Source organism: Gavia stellata, unplaced genomic scaffold (assembly GCF_030936135.1).
Source record: "Gavia stellata isolate bGavSte3 unplaced genomic scaffold, bGavSte3.hap2 HAP2_SCAFFOLD_911, whole genome shotgun sequence".
NCBI classification, from domain to species: Eukaryota; Metazoa; Chordata; class Aves; order Gaviiformes; family Gaviidae; genus Gavia; species Gavia stellata.
The window spans coordinates 18512-45479 of record NW_026777076.1 but is presented as its reverse complement, the minus strand read 5'-3'; the positions used below and the strand labels follow the sequence as shown (position 1 = coordinate 45479).

General features: G+C 37.0%; 1 pseudogene; it reads left to right on the top strand.

The window, feature by feature from the left end:
- The first annotated feature begins 229 nt into the window (after positions 1 to 229).
- Positions 230 to 26094, top strand: LOC132321631 (brefeldin A-inhibited guanine nucleotide-exchange protein 2-like; annotated as a pseudogene).
- Positions 26095 to 26968: the final 874 nt, after the last annotated feature.

Sequence of the window (26968 nt, the reverse complement as noted above, 5' to 3'; positions counted from 1 at the left end):
AAGCGCATCTTTTTAATTTGACTGGCCAAGTGATTATATTTTCACTGTTTCTTTCTTGTTAACATGTGAATTCACAAAGGAACATCAGTCATCATAGAAATCTGTTTTCGCTTATCATGTTTTGTGCCTTAGATTAACTTTTTCATATTGGTTTTTTAAGATACAAGAATCCAGAGAAGTAGAAAAACCAAATCAGTAAAAATCCCAATCTCCTGCAATTCAAGTGGTGACCAGGTCTCCAAAAATGGGTCAGCTGAAGCACAGCTATCAGGAAGGCAAAGCCAGTGCTCCTGTAAGTGTGGAGTTAACGAACGGTGAGCCTGAGAGGGCAGAAAATGGACACGTGAAGTTGGAGCAGGATCTGACTCTTTCAGCATCAGGTGAACAAGAATAGGTTGTGTCTATTGCTTTCAGTTACAAAGTTTCTGTTGGAAAATTCTCTTTTAGGCTGTTTTGGGGAGAAGTGACTGGGGTTATTGGCTCAAATCACGCTTGCATTTTCTCAGTAGTTATTCAGAGTATACAGGCCATCCTTGGCTTCTGTCTGCACCGTTATAACCGTTGAAGAAAGGCTCATGTTTTCCCTAGAATTCTAGTAAAACTATATATAAAGTTTATGTATATAGAATTATAATGGAATTTGACTTGATTAGGTTGGTAAAGGGGAAGAAAAGGAAGAGAATAATCATGGTACGTGGGGAGTGACAGAATCACTTTGAGGTAATTGAATTCCTGTGGTAAAAATAATGTGTATTATGAAGACCTTATCATAAGCATATACTGTATCTAAATTAGGAACGTAGGAGATTCCAAAACTAAAAGTTTTTAACAGTTGATAAGTACAAATGACAAAATCACTGCATTAAAAATACCAATGCTTTGATTTAAACAATGGAAATAACATCAGTGAGTATTTTTGCATGACTTCTTGGAAATGGCTTTAGAGGAGACCTACTGAAGAAAATCTGTCATTTTTAACCCTTCTGCCTCGGTCATGTTTCTCCTTTTAATCATCTTCCTAAACAAAAGTACTAAAATCAAAATTATCTCTTTGTGTGTTTCATTAGAGGAAACAACTGATGGAGGAAAGGAAATGGTTAAAGGCATCTTGGAAGATGTGGTCAAGTCAGCTGTGAAAGGTAGCAGAATCTTCTAAAGTAAAACAGATGCATGTGTATTGCCAAACTTTTCCATGCTTTTATAATCACAGGAGTGAGTTATTTTTAGTTACTAAGTATCTGTCCAGAACACCTACTAAGGCAGTAAGAACAGGTTTTTATTGTCTCACAATATTATTCTTTTGCTGGTAGCTGAGAAACTTTCTAGTTTACCAGTGCTGCTTCTGTCCCACTTGACTGTAGAGCTTCACAAAGTCATGGGATAAAAAAGCTCAATGGGTGACTTTAATCGGTTTTCCTTTTTCCCCTTTAGTGGCTGAAGAAAAGCAGATAACAGAAACAGTTAAGGCTCTACCTGCATTAGAGACTGCAGATATTGCTCTTTCTGGCTCTAGTAACGAAAATGTACAAACAAATGGGATACCAGACGATGGGCAATCTGTTTCCTCCACTGATAATCTGGTGAATAACTTCACTGGATGCTAATGTATATTTAGGAAAGGAGAAATGTTTTTACTGTGCCAACTAATACAGTGGGATTTTGGGGAAGGAAGGGACAGAAGCTTTAATGTATGTGTCCTGCTCAGGTTTGAAAACAAAGCAGCAACTGCAATTTAAGTAGATATTGAAAACAACTGTTCTAAAATTTATTATGATAGTTGTATTTTAATACAGGGTAGGGGAGGAAGGGAGGAGTCAGTCAACATGTGTGAAAAGATCCAGATCACTTGTAGTCCTGTTCAGGTTTAGTTTGAACTTTGCCAAATGTACTGTTCTTTTAATCTGTAGCTAATTCTCAGAGGAGCTGTGGAATCTTCCTAATTACTCTGTTCCTTTGTCTCACTAAGGATCTAATGTTGCCTTTCTTGCTCTCAAGGAAACAGATGTATCTGGACATCAAGCTGCTGCCAAATTTTCCCATGTTCTACAAAAGGGTGCTTTCCTTGTGTTCAGGTCATTGTGCAAGCTGTCCATGAAACCACTTGGTGATGGACCACCAGATCCCAAGTAATGAGATTGTATTTATTACACTGTCTTCTTCAGGTAGCTTTTGGAGACAGTTAAGTAGCTGCTGTAGAGTAAAGCAGGTATTCAAAATTCACCTGTCAGGCCCTTGTTTCATTAGCTTGATGAATCTAGGGTTAAAACTTACTTCAAATTATCAAAAATGTAATACTTGAGGGGTTTGGGGTTTTTTTTCTGTAATGGGCTTATTAATCTTATTGGTTGAAGTGGCCTTGACTATAGTATTTGTGAAGCTTTAGATGGGGGAGTGGCAAAACGCTTCTTAGTAGCACCGAGTTGCATTTAATATCCTAATCGAAGATGTTAATACTCCTGGAAAATATCCAAGTTAAGATGGTAGATGTTGTCCAAAATCACTTCCAGGCTGATTTCTACCCCTTCTGCTCCCCGTGTCGAAATGAATTGGAATAGCAGTCATTTCTTCCTGACATGGAAAAAATGCTATAGTGCTCATGTTGAATAGAAGTATGTATTCAGAAATACAATAAAAATATAAATAATGTTGAATTTTTTTCTAGATCCCATGAATTGCGTTCTAAGATAGTGTCTCTCCAGCTTCTTCTCTCAGTACTGCAGAATGCTGGGCCAGTTTTCAGGACACATGAAATGTTCATCAACGCAATCAAGCAATATCTTTGTGTAGCATTATCTAAAAATGGAGTATCTTCTGTTCCTGATGTATTTGAGCTCTCGCTTGCCATCTTTCTCACTCTGCTTTCGAATTTTAAGACCCATTTAAAGATGCAGATTGAGGTGAGAGACTTTTTATCTATCATTTGGATGATGCTGTACTTATCAAATAAAAATACTGCAATGATAAAAAGACAGCTGGAACTTAATGTCTTAGTTTTGTTTGCTTACTAAACTAGTATATTTCTACTGTGTTCAAATGCTAATATGCATGAGATTATATTCTTCAAGAGAAATTATTGAATAGAAATTAATTTGTACGTTTGATATGGTTCTAGTAAGTTTCAGATCATCAGGTCCTTTACCTCATTTATTTTACAGGTGTTCTTCAAAGAGATCTTCCTGAATATTCTAGAGACTTCTTCAAGCTCCTTTGAACACAAATGGATGGTGATTCAGACTTTAACAAGAATTTGTGCAGGTATTTCCATTATTGTGAAAAGCAGTCACTTCCTCTGGCAGCAGATGAAAATGATTCTGAAGACAAATGCCACGTACAATGTTTAAGTGTGAAAAATTGAATTTGATCCCATAGTGCTTAGGTTAAATGTCTGGACTCATCCCCATTGCCTCCTTCAACTGGCTGATTCTTTTTAAAAATGCTGTTGCACTGAATCCTAATACTTGCACTTTCTTTTATTTTCAAGATGCCCAGTGTGTAGTGGATATTTATGTTAACTATGACTGTGATTTAAACGCTGCTAATATATTTGAACGCCTTGTAAATGATTTGTCCAAAATCGCACAGGGAGGAAGTGGGCATGAGTTGGGAATGACGCCTTTACAGGTAAGAAAAACAGCCTTGAAGATAAGGTACTATTTTTTCATAAATGGTGCTGTCTCTGCATAGTTATTGATAATTCATATTGTTTGTAACCTACTGATGTTACTTACTTTTTATTAGTTAGCTCATTTGCAGTTGGATGCTGAAGCAGTACGATTAATTTACTTTGTGATTTTGCCGCATTTTTGCGTTGTGACACGAGGCTTGCTCTGGGCTCTTCTGTTGGGCTGCCATGGAAGAGAGAATCAAATGAGCTTTCCTCTGCCTTACTCAAGTGGCTTTCCTTCTGGGACTTATGAACCAGCAGTACCTTTGTCTTGTGTTTGCTTTGCAAATTTTTTATGCCCTATCTCCACCACAAGTATTTTATTTTTAAAATTGTACTTTCCCAGTCCTTAGAGGGAGAGTAAAGTATAGACTGCTTTCAGTAAGAGCATGTATTTCTGACATTTGGCCTTGCCTATAGCACTGTTTTTCTAGCCCAGCCTAATGGCTTTCAGGGCTGAAGTGAACTTGGTGCCAGTGTTGGTGTCAGAGCTGAGTGCACCTCACACCTTCGATTAGAATTGTATCAATGCTTGCTTGATTGTTGGTTTTTTGTTTTCTTTTTTTCCCCTGTGGTCCTTTGACCAGAAAATGGAAGTGAAAACCAGGAGACCTTTGTTTCAGACTTTGAATAGAACTGTTTACTGTACACCTGAGGTAGCGAGACACTTGTCTTGCTTGTGGAGAGATCTGACACTGTAGAGGCTTACTGGATGGTCATAATCATTCATACAACAAAGCTGCATTTAGGATTTGGTGTATATTGCCCCTTGGTTGTACTCATCAGTTGTCAATAGACAATCTGCTTAAAGCAGCTGGAATGTCTTCTGTTGTCTGTCTGGTTATGGTTGCCCTTGGCCTGGATGTATCCAACCTAAGTAGTCAAGGGGCAGAAACTTTGTATAACCAATAGACTTCCCCAAACTGACGAACTTTAAGATTTGAATGGTGTGATGTAATGCCTTCCTTCTAAAAACTTGTAGATATACATATATTGGTTTGTGGTTTTGGTGTTTGTTTCTGGTTGGTTTTGTGTTTGGTGTTTTTTTTTTTTTTAGGAACTAAGCCTGAGGAAAAAAGGACTTGAATGTTTGGTTTCTATTTTAAAATGTATGGTAGAATGGAGCAAAGACCTTTTTGTGAACCCCAATCATCAGGCTAGCTTGGGTAAGGTTGTTTCCTTATGGAGAGACTAATTCGTTTAATAAGTTTGTCCTTGTATTTATTCAGTGTTTAGAAGCTATTTGGAAGTGTTGATGCTAGGTTTTTACATAACAATTTTTTTAATACAAATGACGTATTTACAAACAATTGTTAATGTTGTTGCAGGAACCTACTCTCCAGGTGTCTGGTTCAAATAACCAGGTTCTCTTTTAAGAGCTTTAGCCGGGACATTGTCTACAGTATAAAAGCTGGCTTGTATAGAACAAGACGTGGCAAATCTTGCAGTTACTAAGTTGAAGTGCAATAATTTCTCCATAGCTTCTGCTGCTCTTCTGTCTTTTGAATGATTATTTTAGAATTGCATCGATACAGCATCTTCATGTAGTGTAGACTGTCAAAAAGTATACATGGTAAAACATGAATATTGACTCATAAATTTCTACTAAAATTTTACAACTAAAAGCTTTTGACTGAACAGGATAACTTTAAGTCCTGCCTTCTTTATAAATAGGTTCATATAAACCATCTGAACAGGAAATGGCTGAAGGTAAATGCCTTGAGAGTGGAGGGAGACGGAGTAGTGTCAGTTCCTTGGACTCCACTGTGTCATCAGGAGTTGGAAGTGTTGGTACCCAGACTGCTGTCCCAGATGATCCTGAGCAATTTGAAGTCATGAAGCAACAAAAGGAAATGATTGAACATGGGATAGAACTGTAAGTCCAGTATGACAGGAAAATTTCACTAGTAAAAAAAACTATGAGTACAACCATATTGTTAGTTATGGTCTTACACAGTCAAACCTGCAGGGACACTTACAAATTGATCTTAATGCTGAAGACTCTTGCCTGCTGTTCTCAAGAGCTAATGCTGGAGGCTGTAGTAGTTAAAAGGAATTCAGTAAAATCTTGGATGGAGAGGAGGGTGGTTTCACAGCTTTCCTTTGTGTTGGTTCAACTGCACAAGAGAGGAAAGTGTGTGTACACCTAGAGAGAAATTGATTTGAGCAGGCAGGCTTAGTGTTGTCTTACAGCTCTTAAACCATTTGTTGTCTTTTGTTGAAATAGAGTTTTTGGAGAATTAAATCATTGTCCATTTACTACTTTTTCATTAATTTGAAGATCGTTATGTCTGTAAATGCTATAAAAAGGTCTTTAACAGCAAAATTTTTAACGTTTCATGGAAACTCTCTAATTTTTAATATTTCAAAAGGGTCAGTTTTTAAGTGAGTTTTTCCAGCAATAACTTTTAAGCTTATCAGCAACTGAATGTACCTTTTGAGATGTAGCCTATGGTGTGATATAGTTAAAACATTTTTTGCATGTTCTTTGACTCTACTCTTTTCTAGTTGGAAAAAAGACATAGAGCTACAGCACAGAATCTTTGGTTTAGAAGGGCTCTGTAAAACTGAAATTCTATAGGCTATGATATTTTCCAATTGTATGTCTCAGTTTCCCCATGTTTTTGTCTGAGTAGGTTTAATAAAAAACCAAAGAGAGGAATACAGTATCTACAGGAGCAGGGAATGCTTGGCACTACAGCAGAGGACATTGCACAATTTTTGCACCAAGAAGAGCGCCTCTGTTCTGTAAGACTACATGTATTATAAGATAATTAATACTCTTGCCTCTATCATCTTCTCCCCTGTCTTCTGATGTCTGTGTGCACGCTCTCTTTAATTCATATTTCATTAATAGATAACTGAAAGTGCAAGGGTTCTAATGAAGGTACTTAATACCAATGCTACTTTTCATTTACTTGCTGTCCCAGGCTTTTTAGTAAAGTAGCTGTGTTTACAATAAAGTGCTGAAGGGATTTTCCCGTAAGTGGGAACATGCGTTTTATTTGCATTAACAGTATCTTGCCAGCAAAGGAATATCATGTTACTGCAGTGGCAAAGCATTCTCCACTACATGTGAAATTGGGCACAATTCAGCTTTCTTTGGCTCTACAGTAATGCAGATCTCGCTTTGGGGAGTGAGGGAAGCAAGAATATGCAGACTAAAGGCATTTTCTAATGAGACTGGTTTCTTATCCTTCTAATGGTTGCTCTGCCTGCTCAGTGAAGTATATCAGTCTTACAAAAGTGACAGCTGTGCAATTCTTGTACTATAAACTGTCTTGCAAATCTGGCAGTTGGATTACACAGTAATAACTGTCTCTTGTGTTTTTAGACTCAAGTAGGGGAATTTCTTGGGGAAAGCAACAAGTTTAACAAGGAAGTGATGTATGCCTATGTAGACCAGCTTGATTTCTGTGGAAAAGACTTTGTCTCTGCTCTACGTATATTCCTGGAAGGTTTTCGTCTGCCAGGTGAAGCCCAGAAGATTGATAGATTAATGGAGAAGTTTGCTGCTAGATATATTGAATGCAACCAACGGTAATTCAAAACCTTGTATTGGATAAGTGCTTGAAGAATGGCAGTGTAGTTTGTGGCCCTTAGGGACAAGGTGCAACTCACACTCATATCAGGTCAGGAACTTCTACAGGCTTGTGTGAGAAGCAGATCTCGTTGCTAATATTGGTGCTGAACCTCTTCAGCAGCTAGGCAAAATGGAAACTTTGGATGAAAAGTATACTGATGCTGACATTTCATTAAATCCCAAATACTTGCTAGAAGGAATTATTGGAAGAGGGAAGCCCCTAATGTATGTTAAATTGTCTCTGTATTAGCTGTTCTGTTTTTAAACAAATGTAGATCAGTCAAGTGTAAACAACAGTAATAAGCAGTAGCAATTGCTAAAATTAAACATACATGGCATAAATAGCTAATAAGATGTTACATGTGTTTTTGCTTGCCCATTAGATGTTGAACAAAACATGTATATGTTAGTTGACATCAAGCAGGCAGTGTTGCTATTGTTTCTAATGCAATTAACTAGCAGTGAAGTTTAGCTAGGTGTTAAGGCTTAATTCATTCCCATTCCTTAGTCCTGTTGGTGCATCACTGGGTTGGTTTTGTATAATTCTTCATGAAACCCTGGGAGTAAAAAATAAGGTGTTCTTTAGCTTTTGTAGGATTACCCAAAGAAGGATAACGTATAATTTTTTGGGAATGTACTTGAAAGTTCCGGTCATTGCTAGTTTTCAACATTGAGAAGAAGATGCTTTTATACTCTTTCCCTTTTTCTTTGCATTTTAAAACACTTGGGGCTTCATGCGCTTCTAAATAATTTCAGGCTCTGTTAGCTCTTTAGTTGAATGCATAGCCCTTCTGGGTATTTTTCTTGCATGTAGAAATAGAGCTAACGGATTGAGGAATTAGGGCTCTAAAAGCCTGTTTTGTTTTTTTTTCCTCCCTTAGGCAAACACTATTTGCTAGTGCTGACACCGCCTATGTTTTGGCGTACTCTTATTATAATGCTGACTACAGACTTGCACAGTCCACAGGTATAAATTAAAAACCCAAACTTGTAGAAGTTCAAAGTTCCCTGGAACTTGCATTCAAAATCTGATACCCAACTTCCATTCTTTTTTACAGGTAAAGAATAAAATGACAAAGGAGCAATACATTAAAATGAATCGAGGAATCAATGACAGTAAAGACCTGCCAGTAGAGTATTTATCCACAATCTATGAAGAAATAGAAGGAAAGAAAATGGCAATGAAGGAGACAAAAGAATATGCAATTGCAACCAAGTGTAGTAAACCAAGTAAGAAGGAACTAGAAACTGGAAAGACCACAGTGCTCTTGAACTATTGCAGTAACTTTCAGGATGGAATAGTGGAGTTCAGATCCCTTTTTGAAAACATCTTTGTGCAATTCATGAATTACATTTAGAATCGCTAATATAGATATTTGGAATGAAACTGGCTCAGTTATTACTTAATACTGATACTTCTGTGATGGAAACATAGCTGTGTAAGTGCATCTGGCACCATTGCAGAGCAGCACTGGAAACTAGATTTTGGATTTTTTGAAACAGAAGTGTGGGGGGAAAATAGTAGAATAACTGAAGGTGGCACTTACTTTTCAAGTTAAATTCTTGGGTTTATGTGCTAAACAACAGGTGGGTTTTTGTTTTGGGTTGGTTTATGTTTTGTCACCCTATCAAGTAGCATGCCATAGTTCAGAGGCTGGTAAATGCCACAGTCCTTGTGATAATGTTTGAAAAAGAGAGAGATCAGAGAGTTTGTCATGATCTATAGTCACCTATCCTCATTTAGACCAAATGAGGACTTCTGTGTGTAGTGCACACTAGAAACCAGTATCCCCAGCTGTACTCTGCTTTTACTCAGAATAGCTGGTATTAATTTGAATTAAATTAGTGAATTCTCAATCTTCAGCACAGTGGGGGTGTTTTCAGCGTTTTCCGTGCTATTTGCAAGTTTCCTAGATCAAAATAGGAACAAAATTGATTTGCCTGAAAATTGAAGTTGCAACCTTTAGTATAAGGATAAAGAAACAGTAAGTTATTAATTTATCAAGTTGGTGAGGGCTAGTTTTGTTTTGAGGATGTCAGCCTGAGAACATGAAGGATTTTCCATCCATTTTTACAGGCAAAGTGACTTAATAGAGTATGCTGCTTTGACTTCCAGTGAATAGGTCATAACATGTGGCATAAGTAAAGGGCTAAATTAGTTATTTTGTATAGAATAAAGTCTTAAGTTGGGGTGTGGGTCTTAGTGCTGGAGTTCCTTGCTTGCAACCTATGATAGCCTCCTGAATTCTAATGTTCTGGAAGATTTTTATCTTTAGATTTCATTTGCAGTACCTTTATTTAATATTTTGTGATGCTCAACGCGAAGATGTGGAATATGTTCCTATAAAAAAGAAAACAATGCAACTGTGTGGTGTTCCCCTTAGGTGTAGCTAATGAGAAGCAGCGGAGGTTGTTGTACAACTTGGAGATGGAACAAATGGCTAAAACAGCTAAAGCCCTCATGGAGGCCGTAAGCCACGCAAAGGCTCCTTTTACTAGTGCCACTCACCTGGATCATGTCAGACCCATGTTCAAAGTAAGTGTGAAGTTCTCTTTGTCTCCTCATTGTTAAAAGTTTTAAGCATGGAAAAAGGGAAAATTACTCTGAAGAGTTAGGTAATGCAACAGGTGGACTCTTTGGATATATTTGGTTTCAGTTACCTAGTGTTTTGGGCTAAAATCGTAACAGACTTCTGAACTTAGTTTCTTCCTTTCTTTAGCTTGTATGGACTCCATTGCTGGCAGCTTACAGTGTTGGCTTGCAGAACGGTGATGACACAGAAGTTGCATCCCTTTGTTTGGAAGGAATACGATGTGCAATTAGAATAGCCTGTATCTTTGGAATGCAGGTTTGTATAAGACGTAGCATGGGGCTTGCTAAGGGCAGTGTAGGCTCTGGGAGGGAGGTGAAGAATTACAGACTACTTAGAAAATGAAGCATCTCATCTACTTTCTTGAAATGGTAAAATAAAATATTGCCATCTTGTCTTTAGTTCAGTTTAACATCTTGATATTGTCAAGCTTTTCTTCAATTCTGGTTTCCTTTTATTGCTGAGTCTTCTAATAAGAGTGTTTCCTAACATGCCTCCTACTCTCCTTCAGCTGGAAAGTGCTCTAATAGTGCCAACTATACATGGAAGGAAAATAGTGTAGGCATGCTGGGCAAGTAGCTTTCTCTAGCTCTTCAGGGACTTCATTACGATGCTTGTTTCTCTGTCTTGTAGCTTGAACGAGATGCTTATGTACAGGCCCTTGCTCGTTTTTCCTTGTTGACTGCCAGTTCCAGTATTACAGAAATGAAACAGAAGAACATAGATACCATTAAGACACTTATTACAGTTGCTCACACAGATGGCAACTATCTTGGGAACTCTTGGCATGAGGTAAAAACTTGATTCGTTTAAATAGTGCAACTGCATTATCCTCTGAAAACTTGCAGGATTTTGTTCTTCTGCTACTTTCAGTCTTTAGTAACTGCATTTAGCTTCTAGCATGTGTCAGAACCCTGTTTAAAATGTGGATGCAAGTGGAGATTTTTATGTCTGTGTGTATGTATGTATGTATATATATAAAATAATGCACTGCATTTTTTGGCAGACCCTATAGACACTGTGTAACCAGTATTGTAATTTTTGTAGGTGCTTTTGATACGGAATTAAAAACATATTGAAATCTCATTTGACTTCAGAGAATTCTGCACAGAAACTGTTGCGTTCTTGTTCATGTAAACAAAAATATTCTAGCTCACAGGGCCAGACTTGTCTGTGCAGTGTTTGGCAACATTTATACCACGATCACATGAAAAATTAGGGCTAAAATAAGTTGGTGGGCGATAGTTAAGCGTAGGCTGTCAGGATCATGGGTATTTTCTGAAAGCATATTTTCCAGGAGTTCTTTAATCAGATCTAAATCTGTGGTGTTGCTAAAAGGGGCATTCCTGCTGCATTATGCTCTCTGGCAATAGTCTTTGGGTACATGATAATATGTGCCAAAAGGTACTCTAACTGACAAATTACTTGGACCTGGCTTACAGCATACCCTCACAAATGCTTGTGCCAGTCCAAGGGACGTTGCAGTGGGGGAGTAAGAAAGAAGAGATAGTCAATTTTGTGCTGATGGCAAGGCACAATTTTGGCATTTTCACTGTCTATGTTGGAACATTGTTACTCAAAGTGGTAGCTGCAATATTCCAGTCTTTTCATCTCTCTGGGACAATGAACTCTCTAAAAGATCTGCTCCAGTTGTTTGTAGTTTTGAAGGTTGATGCTGTGAGAAGTAATAAAAAGGTTCCCTCTAGTAGTTAGAGATCCAAGTTAGATTTTTGGGTACTGTTTATTTTTTCTCATGTTAGAATGATTCGTGGCAGCTGGTGATCTTGAATGAATCACTGAACTGTATTTCCAGTTGTATTAGTAATGTTTCAGCTACATCAAAACTGTTATTGTTGTCAAAGTTGTTTTAAAGGTTAGAGAACGTGGGAAGGTTATAAATATTAAATATATTTATATGTTAAGAATAAAAATGTAATGGTATCCAGTAACACAATGTTTAAACATCTTTTGGTTTTAGATCTTGAAATGTATTAGCCAGCTGGAACTAGCACAACTTATAGGAACTGGGGTGAAAACTCGGTATTTATCTGGCTCTGGGCGTGAAAGGGAAGGAAGCATTAAAGGCTATGCATCTGGAGGGGAGGAGTTTATGGGCCTGGGATTAGGTAAGATTAATAATCTTGGACTTCAGAGGTGCACATGTAAGTGAAGTATGATGGCTAAGAAAGCACAATGTTATAAATTATTAAAATATATTTACTTGATTCCAGGGGAAGCTGTATTGGATTAATGAAACTAAAAAAAATTGAATCGTATATTTCAAGATGTATTAGTAATTAACAAATATGTTCTAACTTACTAATTGGGTTAAGCTATTTAACAAAACTCCTCCAGATTTATTTGCTGGAACGTGTTGTTGTCAAAACTGTTTTACCGTACTTACTAAGTCATGGTTTTGTTACCAGTATTATTAGTTCTTTCTTTTTACACTTTGTTTTTAATAGTAAAAACATAAACATATATTAGTTCCTAAAGATAAATGGCTTCAATGATTGATAATTGGTTTTCCAATGGAATTTCTTATCTCTGCATGTTGGGCTTGCCGTTCCAGTTCCTATTGTTCCTGCATTATGTGCAAAAAAACCAAACCTTAGATTTTAAGCTGTAAATTAGAGGGACAAGACAAGTTGCCTTAATCTTTGGAAAACCATCAAGGAAACCTTCTAATTTGAACATGCTCTGGAGTTCATGCTATACATAATGATCATGTTGAATATAACTGAACTGTGCCCGGCATTAACTGTTTGTATCTGACTTAGAGTTAATATTTTAAAAAAATATTTTATCATTTCCAATTTTTATTAACAGCATTAAATCATCTTAACTTAATAAACATGATGGTCAAAACACAATGCCCTAAGGAAAAAAAAAAACATACTTGTTACTGGATGTTTAATTTTGTACCAGTCTGGCAAAGGCACCATCTGCTCCATGTAAATTACAAGCTAATTGGAAGCAGTAGTCACTTTTCTTTGCCTACTTGTATAAAGTTAAGGTTAATATAAAGCCACGATTTCATGATGCTAAATACTGGTTTTAAATGGCTTTTATTGCAGGTAACCTTGTTGGAAGCGGAGCTGATAAACGCCATATGGCAAGCATTCAAGAGTCTGTGGGAGAGACCAGTTCGCAGAGTGTAGTGGTAGCAGTAGACAGGTACTGAGAATATAATCTCTTTCTAGGGAAAATGTGACTTGAAGTTACTGACCATCCTCACTTTATTTGCAGACTCTGACAGGGACTTTTGTTCTTGAAGCCTATTTCTCTTGTGAGAAAGATGCTGATACTTAGATGCTTTCTCTGGACCCAATAAGTTTATCTCTTTAGGCATGTAATATTCACAAAAGAAAGACTGTCATTAAATAGCAGTATGACTAATGTAGTGTATTGTGAGAAGGGACACTGTGTGTATGCATGTGTTTTTCTGCCTTTTCTTTGGAGTAAGCCAGTGAAGACCAGAATTAGGTTGGTGTTACAGTATTTAGCTATTTTTGTTTTACAAATCTGTCTGATAATTGTCTTTTACTTATGTGTGTGTATTCCGTGTATTTGGGTCTCCTTTTTTTTCTCTTTTTTCTTTTGATTTAGCCTGAACAGGACAGGTATCCAAAATGAATAAATGCCCTTATTCTGTTAAATGATGCGATTTTCTTTTGGTCTTGTAAACTTCAGTATTTCAGCATTTCTTTAGTTGCTGTTCTTCAGCTCTTTATTCATTAGTCACTACATTCTTGTCCAAATCATTATCTTTCTCATCTGTCCTTCTAAAGTGTTGTCTAAAGAGATGCTTCTATCATAAACCATGTGTTGGAAGGGGAGTTCTTTATAATTATTGAAACTATTGGGCAAGTCTGTAGAATCATACATTCAGACTTGTATTTATTGTAACATAAATGTGTCTATTAACACGTCAAAGTCTAAAAGCTTTGGGAACATTCTCCACTTACCAGTGTTCTGTATGAACCACCATCTGGTGGTCTGAAGTCCTCTCAAAACTCTGAAAAACTGAAGGGGCAGAAGGGACAATGGTGCATCCATAGTCCTTCTGCTGTTTTGATGGCCACGACTTACAGTGTTCTTGAACTGTGTAAAGATCAAGCAGGTGGCTGGCATCCAGTAAAGTCCTGCAGCAAAGCTTTCTTAATGTCTCTTTATTCTCCCTGTGAAATTTAACACACTGTCACCCAAATGAGTGTTCCAGCACTACTTGCTCTGGATAACAACGTGAGCCTGTGCCTGTTTCCTGCAGTAGGGAAGGAGCATAGTAGACTGTGACTTGTAGCAGGGAAGAGAATGCTTAGACTGGGAGAAGCACATGAACTGCTGCCAAGGAGTAAGAATGAAACAGTTGCAGAGTTCATGGTGTGGGGACTGTAAAGTACCTCCAGGACATGTGTTGACATTTGCCTACAGCATGAAGATGTGATTGACTCTTGTGGATGCGCAGCTAAAACTGCAACTTACTTCTTTGTTCTGTAGGATATTTACAGGATCAACTAGGCTGGATGGAAATGCAATAGGTATGTACGCTGACCATTTGGTGGGTTACAGGAACTCTTGCAACGTAACATCCTGAACTTACAGTAGCGTGTTTTAATGTTCAGTTGACTTTGTCCGATGGCTGTGTGCTGTTTCCATGGATGAGCTGGCTTCCCCACACCATCCACGCATGTTCAGCCTGCAGAAGATAGTGGAGATATCGTATTACAACATGAATCGCATTAGGCTGCAGTGGTCAAGGATTTGGCACGTGATTGGAGATCACTTCAATAAGGTATTTTGTAAAATCAAGTTACAGAACATGCATGAATAGCAGGTGACTAAAGGAAAAACCTATTTAAAAATCTAAAGTATATAAATAGAAATGGAAATGTTTATGGGAATGATCTTTAATAACTTCATTATATAATTTTGTATTTGAAATTTTTCTTCATGCCATTGTCTTATCTTTCTGATCAAATGCTAAGTTAGTTTTCCTCTAAAATATATACAGATGGTCCTGGAACAACAAAGTTATTTTCCTTATGAGACTGGACCATGTTTGGGTGGGGGTCTTTTAACCTAAGATTTTTATTATTTTTTTTATAGTGTCTAGCTGGCTATTATAGTTCTGCACTTGTTGCATACAAAATCCATGGGTTTGTTTGGTTGGATCAAATGACTGAGAAAGCCCTCTCTGCAAGTAACCCCCTATCTTCTAAATACCTGAAAACTAGAACATGCTAGCGATTTTTAAGGGACTGACATGAAACTTGAACCATGAATTTGTTACCAGCTAACGTATTACTTATATGAGTAAGGGTTTGAAAATATGCTTTTCTTCTAGGTTGGATGTAACCCTAATGAAGATGTTGCCATCTTTGCAGTAGACTCATTAAGGCAGCTGTCAATGAAATTTCTTGAAAAGGGAGAGTTAGCCAACTTTCGTTTCCAGAAAGACTTCCTAAGGCCTTTTGAGCATATTATGAAGAAAAACAGGTGTGATGCACTGAAATTTCTGTTAGCTTGCTTTAGTCCTACTTAAAGATGTTACTTGGTGTGGGTTAGATTGTCATGTACATGGAAGTGGCACAGTTACTTTATGCCAGTGTAAAATTGTGCCACTGGTGATTTTTTTTTTTTTTTAAGTTCTCCAACTATTCGGGACATGGTAATACGCTGTATTGCTCAGATGGTGAACTCTCAGGCTGGTAATATTCGTTCAGGCTGGAAGAATATCTTTGCAGTCTTTCATCAAGCAGCGTCAGAGCATGATGGGAATATTGTGGAGCTGGCCTTTCAAACTACAGCACACATAGTTAGTAAGTAATGCTCAACAGATGTGAGTACCCAAATTATCTTAGCTGCTGTGATTGTCTTGAAAAGGCCCATCTGAATAAGACTTTTGTATTTCCAGGTAAATAAACACAAGATCTTGCAGCCAGACTGTTTAAACTCTGCAGCTAGGTCTTACCGTTAAGTCTCCTGATTGCTATGGACAGGAAAAACTAGATATAGATATCCTGCTGTAGAAATCCTCAAGTTTGGAATAGATTCAATAAGTTTGTACGTTGCTCCATCTGTCACAATAAGTTGTTTTGGATTAAGGAACACATTTTACAAACTTCCATGCTGATTCAGTATCGTATAGTGAGGATCATAAGGCTTGTGATACTGATATGTGACTGCTTGTAGAGTTTAGTTCATACAGCCTGCCTGCTCTAAAAGTATATTTGAACAACATACTGCTGGCACTTTCAAAGGAAGACAACCAACTCAAATAGTCTTGAAATGGACCTTCAATATTCTTAAATGTCCTGAAACTGCACTCTTTCCATTAAGTAGCATGGGGGAAGCAAAACTATGGACAGTTTTAACAAATGCAAATAGTAACAAAACTTTTTTTGCTAACTTGAATGGCATAGGTCTTGGGAGTTGTAGTTTGTTCAAAAGCTTGTACGTGTTGGATTTGTTTTGTATTTAGTCTGTCCCTTCAGTCTGAAATCTAACTGCTTTTTCCTCTCTTGCTACAGAATATGTATAATTACAGGCTTAAGATAATTTAGGTAAATTTAGGTAACTTCATATGCAGCAGGGAAGGTAACACTAAGCTCTACTTCTGTTATTTCTCAAAATATTTTAAGAGCTTTGGCTTGCATATGCTGTGGGAGAAAACGGAACCATATAAGAAGCCATGAAATAATCCTAGGTTATAAAATTGGTAATTATCCAACCTGAGAAAATGTGATGCTGACAAATTTGGGTGATGGGGTGGGATGGGGAAGAATGCAAGGGAAGATGGAGAACCAGAAGATCTGGTCCTTTCATGTTTTTCCATTTGGTAGTGGTATACCATGGCTGACATTGTAGATCAATGCTAGTTTATCTATGGATTTCAATATCAGTAAATTTTAAGAGGTGTATTTGTTTGCTCTTCACAGCAAATATTTTCCAGCAGCATTTTCCAGCAGCAATTGACTCATTTCAGGATGCAGTAAAATGTCTTTCTGAGTTTGCCTGTAATGTTGCATTTCCGGACACCAGCATGGAAGCTATTAGACTTATTCGGTATTGTGCAAAATATGTTTCAGAGAGACCACAGGTATTTTCTTTTAATTTTTACCCTTGTGTATTCTTCTACTATCTTCTACTGTTAAACTGAGACTAATCTTGTAACTAAGAAAGAGCTTTCAGACTCAAACTTCAGTCTCCCAGCAGCAAGTGTTTGTATGAAAAGCTTATTCAGAATTAGGAGTCCTTTTGGTATTATGTAAGCAGTAAACTAGGACTAATTAAAAAATTTTAAGTCTCATCAGTCCAAATTGGAAATAATGGCATGAAATAGCCCGTCTCTTTTTATAGTGTTAGGATGACCTGGAAAACAATACTTCTGTCACCCTAATTATATCTAGTTAAATTGGTTACAAACATGCGTATTTCTTTACATCAGTCTATTGTGTGAATACTTAATGTAATAATCACTTTGGTGAAAAGAGCCTGGAGTTAGATTGCAGCTGCATGTTACCACTGCAAGATGTGCACGCTGTATCCAGTACACTGGGAAAGTGTAGAACTGGTTTATACCCAACTTAGATTTCCTTATTACCTATATTTATATAATTGTTGCCTGTCACTGTTAAACTTGCTTCCTAAAGTCCAGACCTCTGCAACTTGTAAAGCTGTTAGCAGGACTTAAGTAAAACGGATTTAAGTATTTATTTTCCATATTTTTTTCCAGTCTTTTCACAAACAGATGTCTCAGGTTTATAATTATATTTTACAGGATTTGAGTGTTATGGTAGAAACTAAGCTAACTTTTCAAGTCTGCCTGTGCCACTAGTAGTATCTAAATCTGTCAGAATTAAAGATTTTTGAGATATTCTTTTTTTTTAATGTTTTTTCTTCCTGCCCATCTCCAAGGTATTAAGAGAATACACGAGTGATGACATGAATGTTGCTCCTGGGGACAGAGTATGGGTCAGAGGATGGTTTCCCATTTTATTTGAACTTTCTTGTATCATCAATCGTTGCAAATTAGATGTTCGAACGAGGTAACAAATCTTTTCTTTATTCAGTTAGTGAAGAGATCACAGATATGCATTTTAACATCTCTTCCTTTATTTGTTTGGGCTTGTTTATAGAGGCTTAACAGTGATGTTTGAAATAATGAAGAGTTACGGCCATACCTTTGAAAAGCACTGGTGGCAAGATCTGTTCAGAATTGTGTTTCGAATTTTTGATAATATGAAACTCCCTGAACAACAAACAGAGGTAAAAACAAAAATCAAGCAAACATTAGAGTTATTTTTTAAGAACTTAAACAATCAAGGCAGCAGTTTGTATTGTTTGTCTTGTCAGTGTATTTCCACCCCATACTGCCCCAAATATAAGGGTACGTTGTTGTATTCTGTGGTATGTATGAAATCTGTCATAGTATCCAGTGACCTATCTGTCTGTTCCGTCTGAATATTTTCAAGGAGAATATTCACACTTCATTGTGAAAATGTATAGTTTTCTGAACAGTATTCATGTGGCCAACTAAATGCTTCTGACATCTGCAGTAGTGAGGCTTTTTAGTTTTATCTAAATTCTATTCCTCTCAGAGGCCACGTCCTTTGTTGACTAGCCATGCATAAGCCAAATGCTATCATCATAGAACCCCCCACATAAAACCAAAGACTTTTCATTTTTTTCTCATAGAAATCCGAATGGATGACCACTACATGCAACCATGCACTTTATGCAATCTGTGATGTATTTACGCAATTTTATGAAGCTTTAAATGAGATCCTTCTTCCTGACATACTTGCACAGTTACACTGGTGTGTAAAACAAGGTAGCTTATTTACTTGTATCTTTTGATTAATGTATTTTTTAAATGCTCATTACTTAAGAAGGAAAGCTAACTGAGTTTTGGAAGAATAAAAAGTACCATTAGGACAGTATGTTATGTAATAGATGGATGCAGTATCTTAAATATTCGAGCATCATTCTATTTTATCAGTTAGGCAGCTCTTCTGTTAATGTGTTTATAATGTGTTTATTGTGCTATTGTGACAGAGCAAAAGCTTTTAAAGAGTTGTGTTAATCTTCTGCCAACAACCTTTCTCCATTTGGCTGCATGGATAAAATACCTCATTTATTTACACACAGACACAAATATAAAAAAAAAATCATATACACACACACACACACATATATATCTCTCTCTGCATTCTGATTTTTGTCTCTCTCCCTGCTCCCCACCCCCCCCAGTACTTTCAGATACAACTTTCTAAAGAATGTGTTCTCAGGCATAAGAGTTGGAGACCAAAAGAAATCGTGCATATTGTTAGCATGGAATGTGGGGGGACTGCCTTGCAAGAACTAAGTTTCTAACTGGTGCTTTTCCTTCCTTTGTTTCACTGTATGCTTCCTTTCTGCTTCTCTCCTGTCCTTTGTCTTCCCTGTTTCGATTTCAATCTCGTTAAGTCTATTTTTAAACACTTTTTTGTTCAGCAGGTTCCTAAGCTTGATATTGTAATATACTTTAAGTAGGCTTTGAGCTAAGATACCATGCATTTCACAATATTGGTAAAAACGTTCAATGGAGCAGTAATACAGAATGCTTAATTTTTCATTGATATTGTACAAGTTGATAAATATGAAACGTTTCTTTCATAGATAATGAGCAGCTGGCTCGATCAGGTACAAACTGCTTAGAAAACCTGGTAATACTAAACGGACAGAAATTCAGCCCTGAAGTCTGGGGCCAGACATGCAATTGCATGCTAGAAATCTTCAAAACTACTATTCCTCATGTGTAAGTTCATAAATTTAATTCTCATAGTAACACCTGATACCAGAGCAACAATATTTACCATTTGTTTGTTTACTTTGTGAAGCTTGCTGACATGGAGGCCTGCAGGAATGGAGGAAGATTCAGCTGAAAAACACTTGGTAAGAGTTAATTCAGTGCAGCAAACTAACTTGAAGGGTTGTGTGTTAGGTCAGCTTTCGGAATATTTTATTGTAGTAAGTACACTCGACCAACAAATAGTGGAATTGACATTAGCTTGTATTTGGTGTCATTGTAAAATAAGATATAAAGAATGGACGCGGGATACCTTTGAATCTAAGATTAGTGAAGTCATCTGAAAACTGATAGCTGGTTGGTAGTTAGTATTTTGGATTACTAGAATTGTTCTGCCTTCTTTTCTAGGATTTAGACCTAGATCACCAGTCTTTAAGCAGCATGGATAAAAATGCTTCAGAAAGAGGACAAAGTCAGTTTTCAAATCCAACAGATGAGAGCTGGAAAGGTGTTCCTTATACAAGTAAGGAAAACATGCAAGTTTATTAAATGAACTTTTACAGCCTCTCTTAGTCCACTTCTGCAGTCCTGCAGAGAAAGTTTTTTCGGCACTTAAACTTGGAGTACATCTTTACAACCTGTCTTTATGCCATGCAGAGAAATTTTCTCTTTATAAGATAATTCACAGCATCACTAAATATCAAAATGCTAGTGGTCATGTAGTGTTTTGCTAGCCTGTTGTAAATGAATTGTCCTAAGTTGTTTCTGAAACTTGTGTTACTCCATCTCATCAGACCAGAAACTATTTGCTGGGCTCCTTATAAAATGTGTGGTACAGCTGGAATTGATACAGACCATTGATAATATAGTGTTCTATCCAGCAACAAGCAAGAAGGAAGATGCTGAGCACATGGCTGCAGCTCAGGTACCATCAGACTTATTTATAACCTTGTTGTGGCAGTAAAGTATAAAGACTAGTGAATGCTCTCACATGCATTTACAAAATAGAGTGTATATAGTCTCTTCCTTTTTCTAACTCTGAGCACTACCCTGAATGTGTGTGTTATTACTCTTAAGCTGTGATTATTTTTTTTAATTCTTTCATTATTTTTATTATCAATATAATATATTATCATTGGTTTTATAATGAATACATACTCATCAAGAATGTTTTTTCTTTGTTTGTTTCGGGGAGAGCATTCTGTCCTGTTTAGCCTGAGTGTCTTCATTTAGCCACAGTTGAGGCTTTGCTCAGCCTCTGGTGTTTACACAGGAGGAGATGCAGAAGTTGAACTTTAGCAAGGTTAATGGTCAAGATTTAACTCATTACCCGCCTCAGAGAGGTCCTTGTCCCTGAAAATCCTGATTCTAGGGAATAGTGCAAGATAGCTCTTGCTTAGCTATGTTAATAAAGCCGTAGGCTAGAAGTTTGGGCTGGTGTATTCAGGTAGTGTTTGGGGGATAGTGTAGTTAAATTCGTAGTGAAATTAGCTAAAAATATGGACCAATTTTAATGAAACTTGACATTAGCCGAAAATGAGGAGTTTCTACACTATGCAACATTTAAACTTGCAGTATTTTTGTGGTTCATTTTGATGTTTTTCCAGAATTCAGCAGACCTATTCAGCTCCTAGGAGAGAGGAAATGTTCTATATTGTATTGCTATGACTTTTTTTATGCATTGATAAGGGAGGTTCTTCCCTTGTTCTTGATTATTTTTTTTTCTTATCGATAACTAGGAGAGATCATAACTTCTCTCTTTTAAATTATCCTACTGAAAAGACTGCAACTCTGATATTTGACAGGACCATTCTACTGTGTTGTACTGCACTAATATTTCACTTGCACCTAGAAATGGAATCTAGAGTTAGTGGTATATGGTCTGTGAAGTTTCAAAGTTTCTTAAGCATATCTAAAAAGAGTATGTTACCGACACTCTCCCTCTCTCTCCTCCTTTAGCGAGATGCATTGGATGCAGATATCCACATTGACACAGAAGACCAAGGAATGTATAAATATATGTCTTCACATCACCTCTTTAAGTTACTAGATTGTCTGCAAGAGTCTCATTCATTTTCAAAAGCCTTTAATTCAAATTATGAACAGCGAACTGTGTTATGGAGAGCAGGTGAGGCTTTTATTTTTAGTTTGGTAAAAATAGTGAGCTCTGTTTATAGCTTTAGCTATTGAGATACAAAAGTATACCATTGCAATAATCTCTACAGTTAATCTGACAGTGTTGCATGCTTTTATTACTTGTCTCCTTCCTGATGACTTGAATAATTCTCTTTGCTAAAATATCTGCTTTTTTGATTAAAGTAGAGCTACACAGTTGGTACTACTGTAGTTAAATATCTTTATGAATAGATTAGGTCTCAATCAAAATCAAGGAGGAGGAAATACTATCTGGACAAGAAATCATTGCTGTTCACTAGTGGAGGTATTGTTGATAAACTTTACCTCTTGGCTAGTAACCTCAAACGTGAATGTTCCCTTTCTCCCTATGTGTAACTTATTTCTAGGGTTCAAGGGTAAATCAAAACCCAATCTCTTAAAACAAGAGACCAGTAGCTTGGCTTGTTGCTTGAGAATACTCTTTCGAATGTATGTGGATGAAAACCGCCGAGACTCCTGGGATGCTATACAACAACGACTGCTTAGGTAAGAGTATCAGCTTGGTTCTGGTATGTTCTGTTTTCAGACAGTATGGTACATCCCTGGATACAAATGTTCTGTTTTAAGTTGCTGAGCAAAGCACGCAAATTATATGAAGATACACATATATATACATACCACTCTTTATTAAAAGTTAATTTAGCAACAAGGAAGCATGTTAAAAGTTAATTTAGCAACAAGGAAGCAATCTACTTGGAATAAATGAAGCACCTTCTTGCCTGACATAATCTTTTCTTTACAAAAGTGGTGGCGCATGAATACTTTTCATATCTGAGTACATAATGATATTCAGAGGTACAATAGGATCTAAACAAAGCGCAGTATAAGCTGCTGTATACCTGGAACTTAAATAAACAGAGATAATCATGCTAAATAAATACAAAAAGGTATTGTGTTCCCCTTATTTGAAAAGTGAGTTGTTGGTACATAAAAGTTCAGAGTATTGATCTCTAATTAAATGTAAATAACTCTTAAACTTGCTGTTGGCACTAATGCAGTGGATTTCAGTAGCATTCTGATTTATCAGCATCTATAGACATACTAATCTTTTTAGTGTATAAGAGAGGAGGTTCTATTCCTTCTTTAATTAAAATAGCATCCCCAAAAGAGCCCTAGTAAGTAGTACAGTTTGTACCATGTGTTGACAGTGTACAGCAAGGACCAAAAATTTATTAATACAATTGTAATCCCTCTTCAATCCGTGGTGCTGAGCTCTGCAGATCTTTATTAAAGCTGTCTAGATTTGGAGGGAGAACTCTTTCATGTTGCTGTTGCCTAAACTGTCCCAATATAAGGATCAGGAAATTATGTTTGCAGGTTGAAGGTGACAACGCTTGAATTACAGAATGCTTATGAGGAAAATTAGACTCTTCCCCTTCTGACTCCATGGTTCTTTGTTGACAACATGAAAACTATTTCAGTTCAGTTATCTGTAATAACTACTACTGTAACAGAAAAATCATTGAGACCAATTTGTGTAATTAAAGTTGTTGCATGTGATTGAAAACTTTCCCGTGGAAATGCATCTTACTTGAAAACAAAATACACTATGAGAGGACAAATAGTGCATGTTATAAAAATATTTTGTGGGTTTTCTTTATGATTTGTCTGAACTGTGTCATCTCTTTAGTGTATGCAGTGAAGCCCTGGCATATTTTATTACTGTGAACTCAGAAAGCCACAGAGAAGCTTGGACTAATCTCCTGCTCTTGCTTTTAACAAAAACACTAAAAATCAGTGATGAAAAGGTAAGAATAGGCTGGAAGTTATGTCCCTTTGCTTTCAGGTATTTTTTCATTTCTGCTTCTGTTGGATTCAGTCTTTATTATCATCCGTATTGCAAGGTGGCTCACTTACTCACATAGCACGTACTCTGCTTGAAATACAGTAATCATTACAGCTCCAGTTTTTGCAAGTATTCCACACTGTAAAAAATCAGACTGCATCCATGAAATTCACAGTTCTATAGAAATACTGATAGAATTGCTGCAGAGCTTTCATATAAAAGCACAATGAGTGTGCAATAAAGCATGGGCTTGTACTGTATTATAGCTGCACAAGAATGGTAGAGGTAAATTTCACCACTGTAAAATTGGAATTCTGGTTCCTTGAGAGTGGCAAAAAATAATTCTCAGGATCTCGGCCCTTTAGAGGAAAAGGTGAATGCAAATATTCACTACATCAGAACATGCAGAGAAACTTCTGGAATTTGCTTACTTTTTTTTAAGCTTTCCAGTACTGTTGAGCTTCATCTTGTTTAGGACTGTATTATTTTTTTTCCTGGTATATGTTTGGTTTTTTTCTGTATTGCAAAGTGTGTAATTTCACTTCACTCTTGTGTAGTTTGGGATGTTTTATTGCAATTTACCAACATTTTAAGAAATTGGTAGTAGTGGTGGCTTGGCTTCTCCATGTAGCAGCAATTCAGTGATGTCCCTGGGGTTATGGTGTTGTGAGAATAGTCTTAACTCTTTGTAGATAAAATGGTGACTTGGCCATTCCTTAGTACACAATCCCAATATCTTTTTATTATAAAAAAGTTCTGTGGTGAAAGTGTTCCCTCTAATACTGAGCATTATTAGGAAAGGAAGAGAGAGCAAAACATGTTTCTTGTTGTGTAAATTCGTGTCAGATTTGCATCTTGAATACTGTTTGCAGTTCTGATCCCCCATATCGAAAGGGGTGTAATGGAGCTGCAAAAGGGTTGAGAGAGTGTAACAGGGATAAGGGATATAGACTGGCTCCCATACATGGAACTGTATGTAGGTTAGACTTTTACTCAGTTATCTTTTATCCAGAAAAGAAATAAAAAGGAGGGGTGCATAAAGTCATTATTAGCATGAACATAGGGAAAGGACTGATAATTCTTATACTGGAAGAGATGGTGAATGAGAGTTTTGGAGATGGCAAGTCACTGGAGGGGAAGAAAACCCCAACAGACATATAATGGAGGTACTTCTTCACACACTGGTTCAGCTGTGGAAGGCTTTGTTATGTATTGTGGATGATATTTTAAAGAGACTGGAGAAGCAACTGGACAAATTCACATTAGAGGCGGGTGTTTCTACAGGTAGCCCCAATACCCACCTCTAGCCTGAGAAATCCCTGAGCCACAAAATAGTCTGACTCTATTTTAGAGAAGTAATGCCAAATGCATGCTCTGTGTACGGTTTCCTGAGAGCATCTGCTAAGGCTGCTGTGGAAAACAGACACTGGGCTTGATGGCCCTTTGGCCATCCAAGGGGGCCTTTGATCAGGTGAGACCTTGTGTTTTAACAAGTTGGTGTACTCATGAATGTGAAAAACTCTGCACTTTCCTGTAGTAATAGAGAATAACATTCTCTTTTTGTATCTTTGATAGTTTAGGGCACATGCTTCAACATATTATCCATATTTGTGTGAAATAATGCAATTTGACCTGATTCCTGAGCTTCGAGCTGTGCTACGGAAGTTCTTCCTGCGTATAGGTGTTGTGTTCAAAATCTGCCTAACAGAGGAGCAGATACGGACAACTGGGATGAACTTGCCTTCGTGGTAGCCCTAAGTAGGGTTGGTTACTCCTGCTTGTACATAAAGCTATGTTCCAGAGATGGATTAAATTGGATGGGAAAAAATGGGACCCTGGTGTATCAACACAGCAGCAAGTTACTCTTACCACAATGGCATTTGGGGAGGAGGAAAAAAAATCCTGTTCTGTCCATCCTACAAAACTATCAGCAGTTTTATTTAAATTATTGCTTACAGAGTTAATACAGTAGATGTAAAGTCTCTTTGTTTCAATGCTAGTCATCCTTATGATCAAGTCTCTCTTCTAGCCTTTGATCAATTGTTCAGTCTTGCATCCCAGCTAAATCTGATAAATCAGCTGGATTCCTCCATAGAAGTTATGCCCCTTGGGAATAATGAATATAGTTGTATAGCCTTGTGATGTTAGCACATGTGTTCATAATAAACTATACTGCAGTGGCTAATGACCACCTAAGATCATTCTGGGTTTTTCTTTGTGTGTACATGACTAAGCCAGGCAGCGTGTTATGGTTTTTGAAGTGGACAGCCTGCGGAATATTTGGGGAAAGGGTTTTCCTCCTGTTTAGCAAGTAAATTTTAAAGCCTTTTTTAATACCAGTGCTTCATCTTCTGAGACTTATTTTTGGTTTTATGGAAGGTTTTAGGTTTTACATCAGGAGCACGCAATAGCTGTTACTCTATTTAGCTTGTTAGTCTTGAGTTAAAGGCATTTAAAAAAAAAAAAGAAAGACTTTTAAACTTTCCATTTACTTTCATACATTGCCAGATCATGGACAGAGCATATAGAGTAATGTTAAAAGCAAGGTTCACAACAAATAAAACCACCTTTTTTTACCCTTGACTATAATGTATTTAGTAGTAATTGTGTCTGTTCAGCAAGAACTCTTGTCCTTAATATATACCAGGTTCTGTCTCTTTTTACTGCAGATCTGCAACTTCTGATTTGTCTTTGTGTGCAAATGATTTTTGTTCCCAACTATTAGTTCCTATTGTGATCTAAAAGAAAATTGAACTTAAGTTCATTCATGTCCTGTAACAGTTACCAATACATTTCTGTGCTTTGAAGGTATCTGTGAAGCAAATGTGACTTAACACTGCAGCTTTGCTTGCCCTAGAGCTTTTTCTTTCTTTCACAAAACTGATGCGTTTCAAAGACAGCTGTTTCCATGATAGAATACCAGTTTACAGCTGAAGTACTGCAGGACTGAGGTCTGTCCTTTGAACTAATTTTAATTTCAAGCTTTAAGACTTCTCTAAACTGGAAGAGTGTGGCAGGATGGGAGGAGAGGTTCCACTTCCTAAAATAATGTAAACAAAGGTGTTGTATTAACTGCTGTGCTATCCATATTAGCCAAACCTAAAATACAACAGTATTAAAAAAAAAAAAAAAAGCACCAAACCAACAACCTACTTGAATGGTATTAAGTGTTTAACCTGTTTATTTTGCTTTTTAAGTTGAGTTTCCTGGTAGGGTGGCTGTAGTTGAGGTTGTCTTGGGATATTCCACTCTCAGAGCTGTTGGGATTCTTTCTTTTTCTTGTGAGCTATTTCCAAAGGGTTCATATGGTGCTTTTCAGTATATCGGCTTGTTCTACATGAGCATTGTTTGGGAATGGTTTTGCAGTCAATAGTAG